This window comes from Salvelinus alpinus, chromosome 33 (assembly GCF_045679555.1).
Source record: "Salvelinus alpinus chromosome 33, SLU_Salpinus.1, whole genome shotgun sequence".
Lineage (NCBI taxonomy): Eukaryota > Metazoa > Chordata > Actinopteri > Salmoniformes > Salmonidae > Salvelinus > Salvelinus alpinus.
In genome coordinates, this window is record NC_092118.1 from 26,052,816 (window position 1) to 26,071,415 (window position 18,600).

Below are 18,600 nucleotides of genomic sequence, written 5' to 3' on the forward strand. Positions count from 1 at the left end.
ATAATTTCATGAAATCACAAGTCCAATACAGCAAATGAAAGATAAACATCTTGTGAATCCAGCCATCATTTCCGATTTTTAAAATGTTTTACAGCGAAAACACAATATGTATTTCTATTAGCTAACCACAATAGCCAAACACACAACGACATGTTTTCACCATGTTTCCACCGCATAGGTAGCTTTCACAAAACCCAGAAATATAGATAAAAGTAATCACTAACCTTGAACAACTTCATCAGATGACAGTCTTATAACATCATGTTATACAATACATTTATGTTTTGTTCGAAAATGTGCATATTTGAGGTATAAATCATAGTTTTACATTGCAGCCACCATCACGAATAGCACCAAAGCAGCCAGAATAATTACAGAGAGCAACGTGAAATACATAAATGCATGGTGTACAGCAAATGAAAGATAAACATCTTGTGAATCCAGCCAATATTTCCGATTTTTTAAGTGTTTTACAGCGAAAACACAATATATATTTCTATTAGCTCACTACAATAGCCAAACACAAAACGCCATTTACTCCCCGCCAAAATAGCTTTCACAAAAATGACAAAATAGAGATAAAATTAATCACTAACCTTGAACAACTTCATCAGATGACAGTCTTATAACATCATGTTATACAATACATTTATGTTTTGTTCGAAAATGTGCATATTTAGAGCTGCAAATCGTGGTTATACATTGTGAATACATAGCAACAATTCACCAAAATCTCCGGAGATATTTTGGACAGTCACCTAATCTAATCAAAGAACTCATCATAAACTTTACTAAAAAATACATGATGTACAGCAAATGAAAGATACACTGGTTCTTAATGCAACCGCTGTGTTAGATTTTTAAAAATAACTTTAGTAGAACATACAGCATGCAGTATTGTGAGACAGCGCTCACATATTCTCCGCCTTGTTGGAGCCAACATTTACCACAAAAATACGAAATAACATCATAAATAATCTCTTACCTTTCTTGATCTTCCATCAGAATGTAGTGCAAGGAGTCCTATTTCCAGAATAAATCGTTGTTTGGTTTTAGAATGTCCATTTCTTCTGTCGAATTTCAACTTTGGCTAGCATTGTGGAGCTCACGTGTCCAAGAAATGTTTGCGCATGGAACAAAAAATTCCAAAATTCCCAATAAACGTTGAATAAACTGATCAAACTCGGTTGAAAAATCCTACTTTATGATGTTTTTCTCATATGTATCAAATAAAATCAGAGCCGGAGCAATTCGCCGTGTATACCGAACGCTTCTCAGAAGACAACGTGGAGCTCCCTCGCGCGCCGTCGAAAACTGACAAAAGAGCTGACCTGCCACTCCAAAAGCTCTTATTCTGCCTCACATCAAGCTAGACACCCGATTCAACCTTCTACTGCCTGTTGACATCTAGTGGAAGGCGTATGAAGTGCATACAGATCGATAAATAAAAGCCAGTTGAATAGGCAGGCCCTGACACAGACCCTCGTTTTCAGATTTTTCACTTCCTGTATGGAAGTTTGCTGCCAAATGAGTTCTGTTTTACTCACAGATATAATTCAAACAGTTTTAGAAACTTCAGAGTGTTTTCTATCCAATAGTAATACTAATATGCATATTGTATGATCTAGAACAGAGTACGAGGCCGTTTAATTTGGGCACGATTTTTTCCCAAAGTGAAAACAGCGCCACCCTATTCACAAGAAGTTTTAAACAAATGTGGTTTCTAATGACAATTGAGATGTACAAACTATGGCATGAGGGGATTAAGACATTAATGAGCGAGCTAGGATGGACGTAGTCAATATAACTATTTGTTTAGCACTTTTGAAATGTACAGCAACAGAATTCAGAACATGTGCCGCTCTTACAGTGTTCGCCCTGTACACCAAGTCAGAACTGTAGGATAAATAAGGGGGGCATATAAGCTGACAATGAAAGCTCTTACAATATTCAATGATTACATTTCTCTAAAACAGGTTATAGGCTACATGTGCACCACCAAGTCAGAACAGTAGGCACAATTAAGAGAGGTCAATATGCCAAATTATTAGGGTGAGGCATATGGCCTACTAACATGTTACTACACAACATACACTTATTATTACTTTCTTAGTTACAATAGACATATCTCCCTGGAATATTACAGCATTTATGCAGCAGCATACAATTCATTTTTGGACTCACCTTGTTGTACTGTGCTCACTTGAACAGGAAAGTGGCGTGGTGGTCCTTTGTGGGAAAATGTTGTCATCAAAGTCTGGATTTATGGCGCTTTCAAAACAACTGGGAACTCTGAAAAATATATTTTTTTGAATCATGATGATTTAATTGATCTTCAGGTCGTAGCTCTCGAAAGAGAACAGATTTACATTTCCGAGTTGGATGACCATTCAAAATGTATTTTCCCAGTCGGATCTCGTTTATTCCCGATTTCCCAGTTGTCTTGAACTCATTGAAGTCAAGTTTTGCAGTTCCGAGTTAACAGTTGTTTTGAGCGCAGCACAAATCATGCTTCATTGACAGCATAGCCAATGTTGAATGTTAATCATTTTAAACTTGGAAAAGAGCCCCTTAATCCCAGATTTGGGACGACACTGCCACTCCACTGAATAGCAGGATAGTGATTGCTTTGCAATGCTTGCAGTTAGCCACCGTCACTGATTCCTTCCAAACCACTCATTGTTGAATTTGTGATTTCCAACTTGTTGTGTAATGTTTATTTCCAATGGCCGATGAGCACCAATACGTTTTATCTATAATTTCTCTTCATTATTTCTCTTCATATGACAAAGATTCAAAAGGATTTACCAGTAGATTGTCGACTTAATTCATGATGATGACCGCTAGCTAAGATTTTGAAAGTATGATGTTGACATGATCAGTTCAATCAAAGCTACTGTACATATAAAGTGATTTCACATCATTTTATCTATGGCCAATGACCTTGAGCCTTATTGTATGGGCACTTCTAATGTAACTCTATGGCAGCACCCAAGGGGCTAGAATTTTTTGGCATTAAACACTACGTATTTTCTACTGGCTTGCACCACCACCACAGAAAGCACTGAGCTAGGCTGAAACACTGTATTTTGGAGCTGCCTTCTCAAGAAAACAAAAATGAGACCATGTTTGTGTGCAGCTTTATTAACACAATGAAATATATATGTTTTACATTGTTTTCAAACTGATATGTGACACCAAAATAACATTTATTTATTTTTATTGTATTTTTTTGCAAAAAATGTGTGTCTCTGCCCCACCTGCCATGAACGACGAGTCGCCACTGACTGAGACCTATTAGAAGGGACATTAAATCATTGGAATAAAGAGCCAGGATTTAAACAAATTCTAAACGTTTCATTGACATGTCACTTTCCCTTTAGATAAAAGGTACATGCACATGTAGTTTCTCATAATTCAATAGCTCACAGTAATACAATACTTTCAGAGAACTTGCAAATGCTTTACGTTGAAACAATAACTTAATATGTTTATAGATTCGTTATTAAATGGTTTAGGAAAAAGCCATAATTTACAGCGGGAAATCTAGCGGCATGAGGAATGAGGAATTGTGGAATGAGGAAGTGAGACAGGAGTTGACAGATTTCAGCCTGTTTCATTTGAGTGGACCATTCTGTTTCGCAGGACTCGAGTAGACAGGTGATGATCTCGAAGAAATCAGACAAATCTCCCGCTGAAACGCAAGTTACAATTTTATCCATGGTCTATTCAGCATAAAGGGTTTTTATTTTACAGATGCAAAGTTGAATGCAGGTGTCACGGTTGCCTTTGAGGCTTATTATCACGTTTTGGATTCACCTATTTCTCACATGCTCTCTGCAAAATTCAATGTATGACAATTGTGCAATCACAACCCTTAGCTATCTCTTTGCCTTCTCTAAAATTGTTTTACTTTATCTGGTTTATAGACTGTCACGAGAATTTTTATCCCAATGGTTGAACTCAACTATCACTCAAGCTTTGTCTATTCCCCAGAGGTCGTAAATCTCTGGATAATAAAGAATTAGACAAAATCTCAGATTCTGCAATAGATCAATACTTTATTCAGAGAGCGCTCTCACTTCAAAATGAGAACACAATCTTTTTATAACACACACACACACACACACACACACACACACACACACACACACACACACACACACACACACACACACACACACACACACACACACACACACACACACACACACACACACACACACACACACACACACACACACACACATGAACTCACATCAGTAGAAACTCCACCTCTCTTTAGGTGGGCTGTATTTTTCAACAATACTAACACATAGTTTCTCATTATCTTCTGCAAGCCTAGCTCTTTCTAACAGTTACTCCCCTACCTAGGTTGGGGAGGCCTCTTTCCTGTTATTGGTTTCAGAGTTCTCACAAGTCGACAGTTCAGTTGGCCTTGGATGTCTCAACTATACCCAGCTCATATTGCAAAATAGTAACACAATGGCCTAGTCACACACATTATTGAATTATGACTCTAACATATTTCATACAATTATATGGTTTCAGGGTGGAATACTTTAGTCATTATCTTAAACATACAAATTATTCTATCAATCCACCCTTTGACTAAATATTACATCTTGATACAACATTTGTTTATTAAAAAAATCACATCATCACACCCATAAATGTATTTACAACGTCTATTTCACCTCACCTGGGTATATTTATATTTCTACTTCCAGTTATAACTCTTCCTTTTGAGATTTTCACTATAACCTTCACACGTTAGAACTAAGAAAAGTTTTTTCTAATTGTAAATTATCGGCATCGAAGGGATCATCAGTGTCCACCAGGCCTCATCCCATTGGTCGGAGTCTGGAATAGGTCCGTACCTCAACATCTGCTGAGTCACTGCATTCACCAACGCCTTGTTCACCAAGCCTCGAACACAGGGAATAAGACAACAACCACATAATACGAGCATACCCATACAAACAATAGCATCCCCCAAAATGGTAGCTACTATAGTTTTCCATTTACCAAACATTTCATCGAACCACCCTGTCACAGATGTATTAACCCCTGAGTTCTCAGCCCATTCTTCACTTAGAGCCGTTAACCCTGCTAGAGCTCTTGTAACTGTCCCATCTGGTGATGTGTTGTTAGGAATAAACGTGCAGCAATAAACCCCTATCATTCTACATACCCCGCCCTTTTCTGCCAATAACATATCGAGAGCCAGCCTATTTTGCCAGGTCATGAGGGAGGTGGCGGATAATTGGTCAGATAACTGCATCCCCGGTGTCATTCATGAATTTCTGTTGATTATAATAGATGTAATTAATCCAATCCACATTTTTATTTATTGTCAACCACCAAAATAACGTAGTGGTAAAGCCTTCACCTATTTGATTCATAGCTTTGTATTCATCTGGAACTCCCCTGGGGATGCCAATAGCATTCATCTAGACAGGGCTACTCCCATCCTGGTCAAAACTCCTCCTGTGCCTACTTTGGCCTCCTATAACTGGCCTCTGATGACTAACTCTAACTGGTTGGACCAATAGCACTGGGGCGCAAGTACCTAACCACCCTTTTGGTAGTTTCTGTCGTATGCGTCCTTTGCTGGTACAAGCCAACCATACAGCAGTTATAGGTGCTGTGAGGCTAAGAATTTTCTCCTGTGCTTCCAAAGTCAGTCACATTAACTATCAGACTTACATCCATTAAAATCTCATAAATTCCTGGTGCCATTCTTGTATCTATAACACTGGTACTCACCAGGAGTTAAAGTGAACCGAGGTGGGTTGGCCGAGTATCTCAATCTGGCCAACCCAATCCCTGTACAGTTGTCTGCTTTCCTAGGAAATTGTTTAATGTTTACCTTAAATCCTACATCTTGACCTTCTTTGACTCCTATTCTGTAAGTCACTCGTCCTTGATGGTCAGTGTGTTAAATAGTTTGTCTTTTACTTCTTATCAATGACAACGGCGTCGTATAATTAGTACCGGAAGGTGGTGGATCTGGATGTATCAGAAAGATTACCAAGACTATGATGCAGCTCAGAGTCCCTAATATTCCCAAAAACCGCCAACCCTCTCCTGCCCTTAGTCGGTCTGCTAGGAACCACCCCATAGTCACACCTCTATGAGCACACACAGTGATGATAGGTCAGGAAAGGGAATCTTTGTTAGGGGGTTAACCCCCGGACCCTATTGGTACTCGGTTCTGCCCCCTAACTCTGTGTGTGTTCAGCAATGTTTGTATGTGTTCCTATCTTTTTGCAGTGGGTAACGTGGACCTAAGTAGCTCTCTCCGCTATTCTAATGGCAAAGGCGATAGTTAACAGTGGTATGGTATGGGCCTTCCCAACGGGGCTGCTTCCAGTCTTTTATCCTCAAGGATTGAATCCACACCCAGTCTCCCGGTTGGATCGAGGGAATCACCTTCTTCTTTAACTCGCCTTTAGGACACAAAAGCTTTGACATACGGGTGTGGTTAACAAACAACATTCTCATGTGTTCTGCTAGGGTATGTTCTATTTCTATATCTGCTTGCTCTGGTCCACCCAATTCGGGAATTCTATATGGTCTACCTGATTAGCTAAAATGTACTCGGTTGTTTAAAGAAATAGATCCTAGTAAACCAACTCTAGGGATAATATCTGGACCTAATATTTTAGCTACCATAATTGTGTCCGCCAAGTAAGTTGGGAACGCTTCTACCCATTTAATATATTTATCTATTATTAAACACCACTTCTTTCCCTCACTTCGAGATAGTTCAATGAAGTCCATTTCCAATTGTTGGAATGGATATTCTACCTGGGGGGTATTCCCCCAGTGGTGCTCTTACTCTACCTTGATGATTATTCTGTGCACAGATAACACATTGTGAACAAATCTTTAATTTTTTCCCCAAGTAGTTAGTTATACCATAGGCCCGATAGGCCACAAAATGTTTCCTAACCTGCTCTACCATCCCCCTGTTGACACATGGCTTTACCCATGTGTCAATATTACTGCATATCTAAACAGTAACTTTAATAAAAATAAATAAATGATCCTTATACCAGACATTACCTCATAGAATTACCCTTTTCTTTTTCCACATGTCCAATTCTTTCTGGGGTGTTCATTCTTGGCTATCCTGTAACAATTCTCTGTCAATTGTCCTATCTTCTTTAAGATTTATCTGTGCTGCTTTGTATGGTTTTAAATGCATATGCGCTGTCTGTGTAAATAGTAACCTTTCTCTCCTTTCTTATTTCGCAGGCTCTAGTCAATGCTACTATTTCGGCCTGCTGTGTAGAATCATTTCTGGGCAATGGTTCAGTGTCTAACACCTTAGTTCCTGAAACCACCTAAGCTTTCATCCCCCTTTCAGTTGGGGTAACAACTACGTTCAACAAAATCATCATATCTCTTCCTAGCGACTTACTAAACATAAACATAAAATAAAAACTAAAATACCTGCCTGCCCTCCTAACTTTTCATATTTTTAAAACTAATGGGGCAGACAGTCTTTCCACGAAATAATATCCTAAAGCTAAGCCAATTCAAACACTTCACAGTCTAGATCCAATAAGTCCTTGCTCTCTTTCTCCTACTCGGAGTCTTCCTGTCTCCTCCTATTCTTATTCTGTCTTTTCTGTCTATCACGGTATTATCCCTGTCCCTCATTTCTCAGGAGAGCCTTACACTCTCATACCAGGTGTCCTGTTTTATCACAATTAAAACACAGATCCTCTCCGTCTCTGTCATTGCGTTTCCCTGTTTTTCCTCTTCTGTCTACAGTCTCTGCTCCTCCCCGCTATTTCCCCTAGGGTTGCTATCAGGTACTCTACTCCCTTCTGTTCTTTTTTAGTTCTGTCATTTTTCCCATGCTGCTCATAGTGAACGGCATATCTCTTTACCTCTGCTAGAGTTGCTCTTCCCCACCCTACTAGAGTCTTATTCATGGTATGACTTATCTCTGGGCGCATTCCACTGAGGAAAGCTATTTTCAGTAGCTGGTGATATGCTGTATTGTTCCCCTGGGCTACCGGTGGCTCTATTAACCCACTGTTGGCATTGAATACATCTTTCAGCCTCTCTAGGTACTGACTTATGGTCTCACTGTCTCCCTGCTTACATTCGTGGACCTTGGGAAAATCGGTATGTCGGTGATAGTGTTCCCTCAGATTATTACACAGCTGTGTTATTCTGTTGACATACGGCCCATCTGCTGCCCAGGGCAATACCACCAAATCATTATGTCCAGGTACCCACTGTCCCCAGACCGCTGCCCAGTCCTTCTCCACCAGCTGTCTTACTGCTCTCTCAATCTCCCCTGTTTCTAGCTTAAAGCTGGCTGCTAGACCTCCCAGATCTCTTCTGAACCCTTCTATACCTGTCTTAGGATGCACTACACCCTCTTTGGCTCGGACCACATCTCTCTGTGTCCATGCCCTGTATACATCCAGAGTGACCGGTGCCCCATCATCCCCAGCCCGTGGGTTTGGCAATGCTATCATAGGGTACTGGCCACTCTCTCCATCCTCCTCCTCTATCCATTCTGAATCTCCATGGCTTTTCTTTTGCTTTTCTTTCTCTTTGCCTTCTGCTCTCTATCTTGCTCTCCTCCTGCCCCCCCCCCCCCCCTCCTCTTCCTACTACTCCCAAACCATCAAGGTCTCAGCATAGTGGAGCCTTTCGGACTGAAAACATGGACAAGTTTCAAAAAACATCTTCTCCTCCAATAATAACATCATTATCCATTATTTAATTTAACATAGGTATAATCCCTGCTATTACTTCTGGTTTCAATAAATACTGCCTTCAATAACGTCAATAAAATAATTTAGGAGTAACAGTTACAGGTAAAACTCCTTTAATAAATCCCACATCTGTCACTCCTTTTAACCATAACATCTCCGGTATCCCTGTGTCTAGCTTGAAACTTTCTCTCTGCTCTCACTCTCGTTGTCTCTGTCTCTGTCTCTATCTTGCTCTCTCTGTCTCTCTCTATCTTGTTCTCTCTGTCTCTCTCTATCTTGTTCTCTCTGTCTCTCTATCTTGTTCTCTCTGTCTCTCTCTATCTTGCTCTCTCTGTCTCTCTATCTTGTTCTCTCTGTCTCTCTCTATCTTATTCTCTCTGTCTCTCTCTATCTTGTTCTCTCTGTCTCTCTATCTTGTTCTCTCTGTCTCTCTCTATCTTGTTCTCTCTGTCTCTCTCTATCTTGTTCTCTCTGTCTCTCTCTATCTTGTTCTCTCTGTCTCTCTCTATCTTGTTCTCTCTGTCTCTCTCTATCTTGTTCTCTCTGTCTCTCTCTATATTGTTCTCTCTGTCTCTCTCTATCTTGTTCTCTCTGTCTCTCTCTATCTTGTTCTCTCGGTCTCTCTCTATCTTGTTCTCTCTGTCTCTCTCTATCGTGTTCTCTCTGTCTCTCTCTATATTGTTCTCTCTGTCTCTCTATCTTGTTCTCTCTGTCTCTCTCTCTCGTGTTCTCTCTGTCTCTCTCTATCTTGCTCTCTCTGTCTCTCTCTATCTTGTTCTCTCTGTCTCTCTCTATCTTGTTCTCTCTGTCTCTCTCTATCTTGTTCTCTCTGTCTCTCTCTATCTTGTTCTCTCTGTCTCTCTCTATCTTGTTCTCTCTGTCTCTCTCTATCTTTTTATCACTTTCTTCTTCTTTCTTTACACTTGCCTTCTTGCCTTCTTTTCCGGGCATCAGACAGCCACACCCTGACTGCTTCTAACCCTCGACCTGCTGATCATTACATAGATACAAATCATTACATAGATACAAATCATTACATAGATACAGATCATTACATAGATACAGATCATTACATAGATTCAAATCATTGCGTAGATACAAATCATTACATAGATACAGATCATTACATAGATACAGATCATTACAAAGATACAGATCATTACATAGATACAGATCATTACATAGATACAGATCATTACATAGATACAGATCATTACATAGATACAGATCATTACATTTTTATTTAATTTTATTGTTTTCAAAAGAGCTGGCCTCTCTTTTGGAAACTGTCATACTGCCGATCTAGAAGATACTAGAGAAGGTACAAAATAACCACATGGTACAGCTATCCAGACCCTCCAGACAGACAGGCCTGGTCTGGTGAGGAGGCTAAGGGACCCTATTGAAGGAGCTCTGGAGGTCCTGCTGGATACGGGCAGCTTTACACCATCTGATTGCGATGAAGTGCAGCTACTTGTGTACACCCCCTCACAACAGGTAACCAATCGCACCCTGAGACCAGTATAAAAGCTTTATTTATGTCTACATGCCTGGTATGATGTAGAGTACAATGATATTACACAACTTCCCTGTCCCTCTTGGAATTAAGTTCATGTTTGCACATCCAAACAGGTCATGCTGTCCTTAGACTTTTTTTGTAATTAGACATGTTATTTAGGTTCAGATAGTATGGGTGAATGTGAATTAACTGACTTCTTTGTCATGTAGGCAAGGCTTCTACCAGGTCAGATCAAGGGGGGAGCCTGCAACAAAGGTCCTACTTGTCAGGATTTGGCCAGGATTGTTCCGGTTTTGGCCACTAGATGCCCCCATTGTGCTTTTTTGACCCTTTTGTTTTCCCTTGTTTCCAGTTATTATTTGCGCCTGTGCCTCGTTTCCCTTGAATGTATTTAAACCCTTAGTTTTCCTCAGTTCTTTGATCTGTGTTTGAATGTTAGCACCCAGCCCCAGCAATGCTGTGTACATTTGTTACTCCAGTTGGATTCTCTTGTGGTACTCTGTTTTTGTTCTCGTTTATTTATTTTTGATTATCTTTTGAGGCTTTTTTCTGCTGTACCTACCACCTTGTGGATTTACCTTTTGACTTGGAGGATTACCTTTTTCTCTTGGTATTACTTTTGACGTTGTGGATTTATATTTTTGCCTGAAGAACTTTCCTTTTTTCTTTATTAAAACACAGTCTCAAGTACTGCTGTGTCTGCCTCATCTTCTGGGTTCTGCCGACTATTAGTGGCTCAGTTTGCTAAGTGACTGTTTCTCACACCGGAGACCCGAGTTCGCAACCGGGTCCTGACACTACTGCAATACTTTCAGCAAACAGAAGACCATCCCTCACCATCTAACCAAGAGGCTCCTCCCAAAGGTACTGTATTATATCACAAAGCACTAAAAGTCACACGGCTACTTGCAAGGCATTTGCATATAGCACTAATACATAGATGTTACACTAATACTTGTTAGATATTGTATTGTTTGCTATGATGTCCTGTGTATTTCAATCATTCGTATTATTTGTGTGTTGCTGCAGAGTGCTTGTCCTATCAGAAGAAGCTGCACAGCACTGTCGGCCCAGTCACATTTCCTCAGCACGTTTGGAGGAACCAGCAGTCTGTCTCTAGAAGACACAGAGGGTCACAGAGGGTCAGCTGGAGCTTGCCCAGGGTGGCAGTGAGGCCCAGCCCCAGACTGGTGCTCTGGGGCTGGAGGACATGGTGGGCCTGGTGGGCACCCTGAACCAGGAGGCTGACACTGTGCTAGTCTCTGGGGAGGCAGGCAGTGGGAAGAGCACCCTTCTCCAGAGGCTACACCTCCTTTGGGCCAGGGGGGCGGCTCTACATGATTTCTTCCTCCTCTTTCCCTTCAGCTGCCGCAGGCTGAGCTCGGAGCAGAGGGAGCTGTCTCTCAGAGAGCTGCTGTTCCTTCACTGCTGCTGGCCGGACGGGGACCAGGACCGAATCTTCCAGTTCATCCTGGACCATCCGCACCTCATCCTCTTCACCTTCGACGGCCTGGATGAGTTCATGCAGAGCTTCTCAGACTCAGAGCAGAGGCACTGCTGCCCCACCCAGCGTGCCCCCGCCTCCACCCTGCTCTTCAACTTGCTGCTGAAGCAGTTCCTGTATCAAGACAATTTTCTCCTCAGGGACAATAAAGTTTATCCCCATCCTAAGGTGGTGACCAGCCGGCCGGAGGCAGTGGGTCCTGCCCTGAAGCGGTACCTTCGCAAGGAAGTCCTCTTGAAAGGCTTCTCGCCCGGCGGGATCGACTGCTTCGTGAGGAAGCATCATCGCAACCCGACATTGGCCACCAGGGTCCTGGAATCTCTACGAAGCAACACAGCTCTACTGGGCCTGTGTCACATCCCGGTTTTCTGCTAGATTGTGTCCAAGTGTTATAAGGAGCTGCTGGGCTGTGGAGAGGGAGAGGGCAGTCCCCAGACCATCACAGATGTTTACCTCATGATCCTGCAGCACTTCTTCCAGCGCCGGGCCTCTCAGAGGAACACCATGGGGATAGGATGGGTGCAGGAGCACCAGGATACTGCCCTGCATCTGGGGCAGCTAGCCATGGAGGGCCTGGGGGCCTCTTGTTACATCTTCACAGGCACAGAGCTACAGAAGTGTTGTGTGACCGAGGAAGATATCTGCATGGGGCTCCTCATACGTAGTAAAGACCTCTCCTCCTCCACTAACTGCAAACACTACCAGTTCCTGCACATTACCATGCAGTGCTTCTTTGCTGCTCTCTACGTTGTCCTGAACAATAACTCGGACCGCTCCATCATCCCTAAGCTCTTTCAGCCCCAGGACAGGCAGCAACAGCCTGGCTTTCACAGGGCATGTCTGGGGCACTGCTTGACCCAACAAGGGGCCTTGAAGGAGGCCAATACGGCAGCAGAGACCCCAAACCTCCAGATAACAGCTACTTTTGTGTCTGGGCTCTTGTCTCAGCGCCACCGTAGCCTGCTGCTCCTCTCCTGCCCTGGGCCCACTCTGGACAGGAAGTCCAAGCAGGTGGTGACTGGCCAAAGGCATGCAGAAGCACTTTAAATCCATCCCTCGGCCCGTGGAGGGGGAGAAGAGCATGCACGCCATGCCGGGCTTCGTGTGGCTCATCAAGTGCATCCATGAGATGCAGGACAGCAGGATCGCCAGAGACACTATGGCTAAGCTAGAGGTGGAACACCTGAAGCTGACCTATTGTAACATAGGCCCTGTGGAGTGTACTGCACTGGCCTACTTGCTCCAGCACCTTAGGAACCCTGTGGGGCTCCAGCTAGACTACAACTACGTAGGAGACGTTGGGGTGGAGCAGCTGCTGCCTTGCCTGCATGTCTGCCACTCTGTATAGTAAGTGTGGAAAGCTTTACCATGCTACATTTACATTTAAGTCATTTAGCAGACGCTCTTATCCAGAGCGACTTACAAATTGGAAAGTTCATACATATTCATCCTGGTCCCCCCGTGGGGAATGAACCCACAACCCTGGCGTTGCAAGCGCCATGCTCTACCAACTGAGCCACACGGGACCATTTACTAAGCTATTTACTATGACACTCACTATGGGATTATTTTAGCATAAACATGTTACCTTGTGCCAGTAACATAACACACAGGACACTAAACTAAAGCCTAATAATACGATTATTTTTTATTTCACTCCCTCAGCCTGAGACACAATAACATATCAGATGAGGGAATCTGTAAATTGATTGAAAAAGGCATCCAGTGTGAGTGTTTTCAGAAGATTGCGTGAGTATGTACAAATCTATTTTCCACTGTCAGGTGACCTATAGCTAGGATATGGTGGCTGTAAACGTTCTATGTCAAATATGCAGATGTAAAAACTGATGAATAACCTTTATTGATCTTGATTAATATCTCTGAAAGGCTCTTCAACAACAAGCTAACTGATGCCTGCACAGTGCTTTGCTCACCTCCTGAAGATAAAGCAGAATTTTCTCTCTCTAAAGTGAGGATATTTTTCAACTCTCATCATATAAGATACTGTACAATGTTACCTCACATAGCAATAGCTAATACCATATTCAATCGAACACTTTCTCTGACTTTGTATTGCAGGCTGGGAAACAATAACATCACCGCAGCAGGGGCAGGGCAACTGGCGGAGGGACTGAGGTTCAATCGGTCACTACAGTTCTTGGGGTAGGAAGCAGACTACCCTATCTCTCTGAGAATGACAAAGTTGTTTTTATGCCTATCACAATGCTGTAATATCTGATTTACAATTTTAATAATCTCTTCGTTTTTTAGGCTTTGGGGAAATAAAATAGGTGATAAAGGTGCAGAGGCCATTGCCAATGCTCTAAAGGACAGCCAAACCTTGGTGTGGCTCAGGTAATGTTAGACTAGTGATAGGTTGAACCATGAACATTACTAACACATCCATACTATAATGGGCAACTATATGTCCAGACAGCCCTGTTATCATTCAAATACTTCAATATAGGAATAAATCTTACTGTCAGATGTATGTTTCATGGCAGCCTGGTAGACTATGGTGTTGGCAGTGCAGGAGCATGTGCTCTTGCCCCACTCATCAAGAACAGTACGCTTGAGGAGCTGTGGTGAGTATATTGATAGCACATCCTGAATACTGAAAAGGACTTTGCAGCTACCCACGTTCTGTTTTGCCTCAACTGACATTTTGAAAGTTGTGGTTGTGCTAAACACATTTTTCACTCTGCTCTCTCATGCCCTCCACAGGTTAACCAAAAACTGCATCACAAGAACAGGTGTGGAGTGTCTAATACTGGCTCTTGAAAGCAACACTAGTGTGAAGGCAGTGTGGTATGTTAACATTATGCTTTAATCATTTAGACAGTTATATACTGGCTGAGAAATGTAATTTACAAAGTGTTATGTCCTATACATACAGTACAGTATGTTGTAGTCTCCTATACCTCCCCATACACGTGAAGAATGGATCTCAAATCACTTAAGAAGGTCTCTAATCCAAAGACTGTAAATTAGAGTTAAGAGAATAATTGTTTTCTTTCTAGGTTGAGAGGTAATGAGCTCAGCCCAGAAGAGGTGGAGGAGATGACACAGCGGGAACCCAGGCTTACATTCTGATGATGCCAAGTGCGGGTCAACTATACTGGAGTATTATTGTTTACAGCCATGTGTATGTCTGTTTGTAATTTATGTAACTTCTTTAGTAGCATTTCCCTTAAAATGGTAGTTGTGATATTTATATGTTTTTATGTACATTATGGATCATGTTGGATGTGATGTTCCCAATGATGTAAACAGTGTGGGCAAGCTTGTTTTATCCATTCACAATAAGTAGCAACTTCTGACCTGCTCTGCTACTACAGGCAGCTTGTTTGGTAGCATTCTTTTCATATTAGTCATATTTGTCATTGTGATAAGGAACTGGTCTGACACTTGTTTTAAGTAAGCACCATTGTGTGACCCTATTGTTTCTGGCTAATTATCAAATAACACTCAGGTATTTGAACTGGTACATCAGTATTCTTATATACCCTATTGTACACCGACTGGCAGTGCTAGTATGTTTGATGACAAGGGTTGATTCAGCGGTGACACGACTCTTATTTTATCAGTGAATCACTAACAGTGATTACATTAGTCCTATTGTGTCAGTGCTCTATGGTGGGGAAAGAACGGCTTGTTATGTCACCTTGCCTACAGAGAAATGTTAATGTAGGCCATTACATTTTAAAGATGCACTATGCAGATATCTCTCTGCCATTTGCTGGTTGCTAAATTTCTAATAGTTTGCTTAATTTCAGTTTGTGGCAACAAGCAAGTATAATGTAGAAAATCCCAAAAAGTTACATATTGCAGCTTTAATTTGAAGTAAAACAGCAATTCAGAGTACAATTAATGAAATATAATTTCTCCAAAATATAATATGAAGAATTCACATGCTGCTTTTATCAATATTTGCACATCCTTCTGCATTCAGAACAAGTAATTTGCATGTCAACACACACACATGCCTGGTTTGAATGACATTAATCTGTGGACACTGTACAAGTCACATTATAGTGGATCCCAGACCTGTCAACAGCACTGTTAATGTGGGAGGCAATCAATTATGAATATAAACCCTGTACTGCTGATGGTTTGTATTGGCCATTGTATTGGCTTTGAAGCACCTGGTCGGCCATATTGGCACTCCCCAGAAGGAGCAGTCCTCCATAGGAATGTGTAATTCTACAGTATTTCAATTCAACTTTTCAAGGACAAAATTACATATTTAAGTATTTTGTTGTTGTAGTGGTGACAGTATTATTAGTAATCTCTAAGGTGATACTTTAACGAAAATGTTTTTATATGTTTTAAAATTTTTGTGTTTAGCTCACAATATAATTTAAACCTATGTATGAAGGTGATTGTAATAGAATAAATTTGGCAAAAATTGATGTAGATCACAATGGCGGGGGAGTACCAAGATCAGGCCAAGATTTTTTTATTATAATTTTTTTTGTTTGCAGATAAACCAGTATACATACAAGAAGTATACAAACAGACAATGATAACATATGCTAGGGGGTACAACAAATTAAAGATTTGTCACGATCGTCTTGATAAGAGAGAGAGGACCAAGGCGCAGCGCGTGAAAAATACATCTTCTTTTAATGAAGGAAAAAACAAATACTTACAAAATGAACAAAACAACCGATCGTGAAGCTAAGAAACATAAGTGCTGACACTAAACACTTAGACATAGACAATCTCCCACAATCACCTAAAGCCTATGGCTGCCTTAAATATGGCTCCCAATCAGAGACAACAATAACCAGCTGTCTCTGATTGAGAACCAAACCAGGCAACCATAGACTTTCCTAGAACTCTCTCCTGAACACAACCCCATATACTATACAACACCGCCTAAACAATACACACACCCTAAACTAGACAAAACACACAAACTTCCCATGTCACACCCTGACCTAACTAAAATAATAAAGAAAACAAAGAATACTAAGGCCAGGGCGTGACAGTACCCCCCCCCCAAAGGTGCGGACTCCGACCGCACAACCTGACATAGAAAGGGGAGGGTCCGGGGTGGGCCCCATCATGGCGGCGGCTCGGGTGCGGGACGTACCCCCCACTCCACCATTGTCAATCCCCGCTTTTGTAGCCTCCTCCCAATGACCACCCTCCAAATTAACCCCACTGGACTAAGGGGCAGCACCGGACTAAGGGGCAACACCGGAATGAGGAGCAGCTCCGGACTGAGGGACGGCAGCTCCGGACTGAGGGACGGCAGCTCCGGACTGAGGGACGGCAGCTCCGGACTGAGGGACGGCAGCTCCGGACTGAGGGACGGCAGCTCATGACTGGAGGGCAGCTCATGACTGGAGGGCAGCTCATGACTGGAGGGCAGCTCATGACTGGAGGGCAGCTCATGACTGGAGGGCAGCTCATGACTGGAGGGCAGCTCATGACTGAGGGACGGATCTGGCTGCTCATGGCTGGCTGACGGATCTGGCTGCTCATGGCTGGCTGACGGATCTGGCTGCTCATGGCTGGCTGACGGATCTGGCTGCTCATGGCTGGCGGACGGATCTGGCTGCTCATGGCTGGCTGACGGATCTGGCTGCTCATGGCTGGCTGACGGATCTGGCTGCTCATGGCTGGCGGACGGATCTGGCTGCTCATGGCTGGCGGACGGATCTGGCTGCTCATGGCTGGCGGACGGCTCTGGCTGCTCATGGCTGGCGGACGGCTCTGGCTGCTCATGGCTGGCGGACGGCTCTGGCTGCTCATGGCTGGCGGACGGCTCTGGCTGCTCATGGCTGGCGGACGGCTCTGGCTGATCCTGTCTGGCGGACGGCTCTGGCTGATCCTGTCTGGCGGACGGCTCTGGCTGATACTGTCTGGCGGACGGCTCTGGCTGATCCTGTCTGGAGGACGGCTCTGGCTGATCTTGTCTGGAGGACGGCTCTGGCTGATCCTGTCTGGAGGACGGCTCTGGCTGATCCTGTCTGGAGGACGGCTCTGGCTGATCCTGTCTGGCGGACGGCTCTGGCTGATCCTGTCTGGCGAACGGCTCTGGCTGATCCTGTCTGGCGGACGGCTCTGGCTGATCCTGTCTGGCGGACGGCTCTGGCTGATCCTGTCTGTCGGACGGCTCGGGACAGACGGGCAGCTCTGACGGCTCGGAACAGACGGACAGCTCAGACGGTGCTTGGCAGACGGGCAGCTCAGACGGTGCTTGGCAGACGGGCAGCTCAGACGGTGCTTGGCAGACGGGCAGCTCAGACGGTGCTTGGCAGACGGTGCTTGGCAGACGGGCAGCTCGGACGGTGCTTGGCAGACGGGCAGCTCGGACGGTGCTTGGCAGACGGGCAGCTCGGACGGTGCTTGGCAGACGGGCAGCTCGGACGGTGCTTGGCAGACGGGCAGCTCGGACGGTGCTTGGCAGACGGGCAGCTCGGACGGTGCTTGGCAGACGGGCAGCTCGGACGGTGCTTGGCAGACGGGCAGCTCGGACGGTGCTTGGCAGACGGGCAGCTCGGACGGTGCTTGGCAGACAGCAGACTCTGGCCGGCTGAGGCGCACTGTAGGCCTGGTGCGTGGTGCCGGAACTGGTGGTACCGGGCTGGGGACACGCACCTTCAGGCTAGTGCGGGGAGCAGGAACAGTGCACACTGGACTCTCGAAGCGCACTATAGGCCTGGTGCGTGGTACCGGAACTGGTGGTACCGGGCTGGGAACACGCATCTCAGGGCTAGTGCGGGGAGCAGCAACAGGACACACTGGGCTCTCAAGGCGCACTATAGGCCTGGTGCGTGGTACCGGTACTGGTGGTACCGGGCTGAGGGCACGCACCT

At 43.8% G+C, this 18,600-nt stretch overlaps 1 pseudogene; it reads left to right on the forward strand.

Annotated features, from left to right (window-relative positions):
- The first annotated feature begins 8,390 nt into the window (after nt 1–8,390).
- On the forward strand, nt 8,391–16,053 carry LOC139563178 (nucleotide-binding oligomerization domain-containing protein 2-like; annotated as a pseudogene).
- The last annotated feature ends 2,547 nt before the right edge of the window (nt 16,054–18,600 follow it).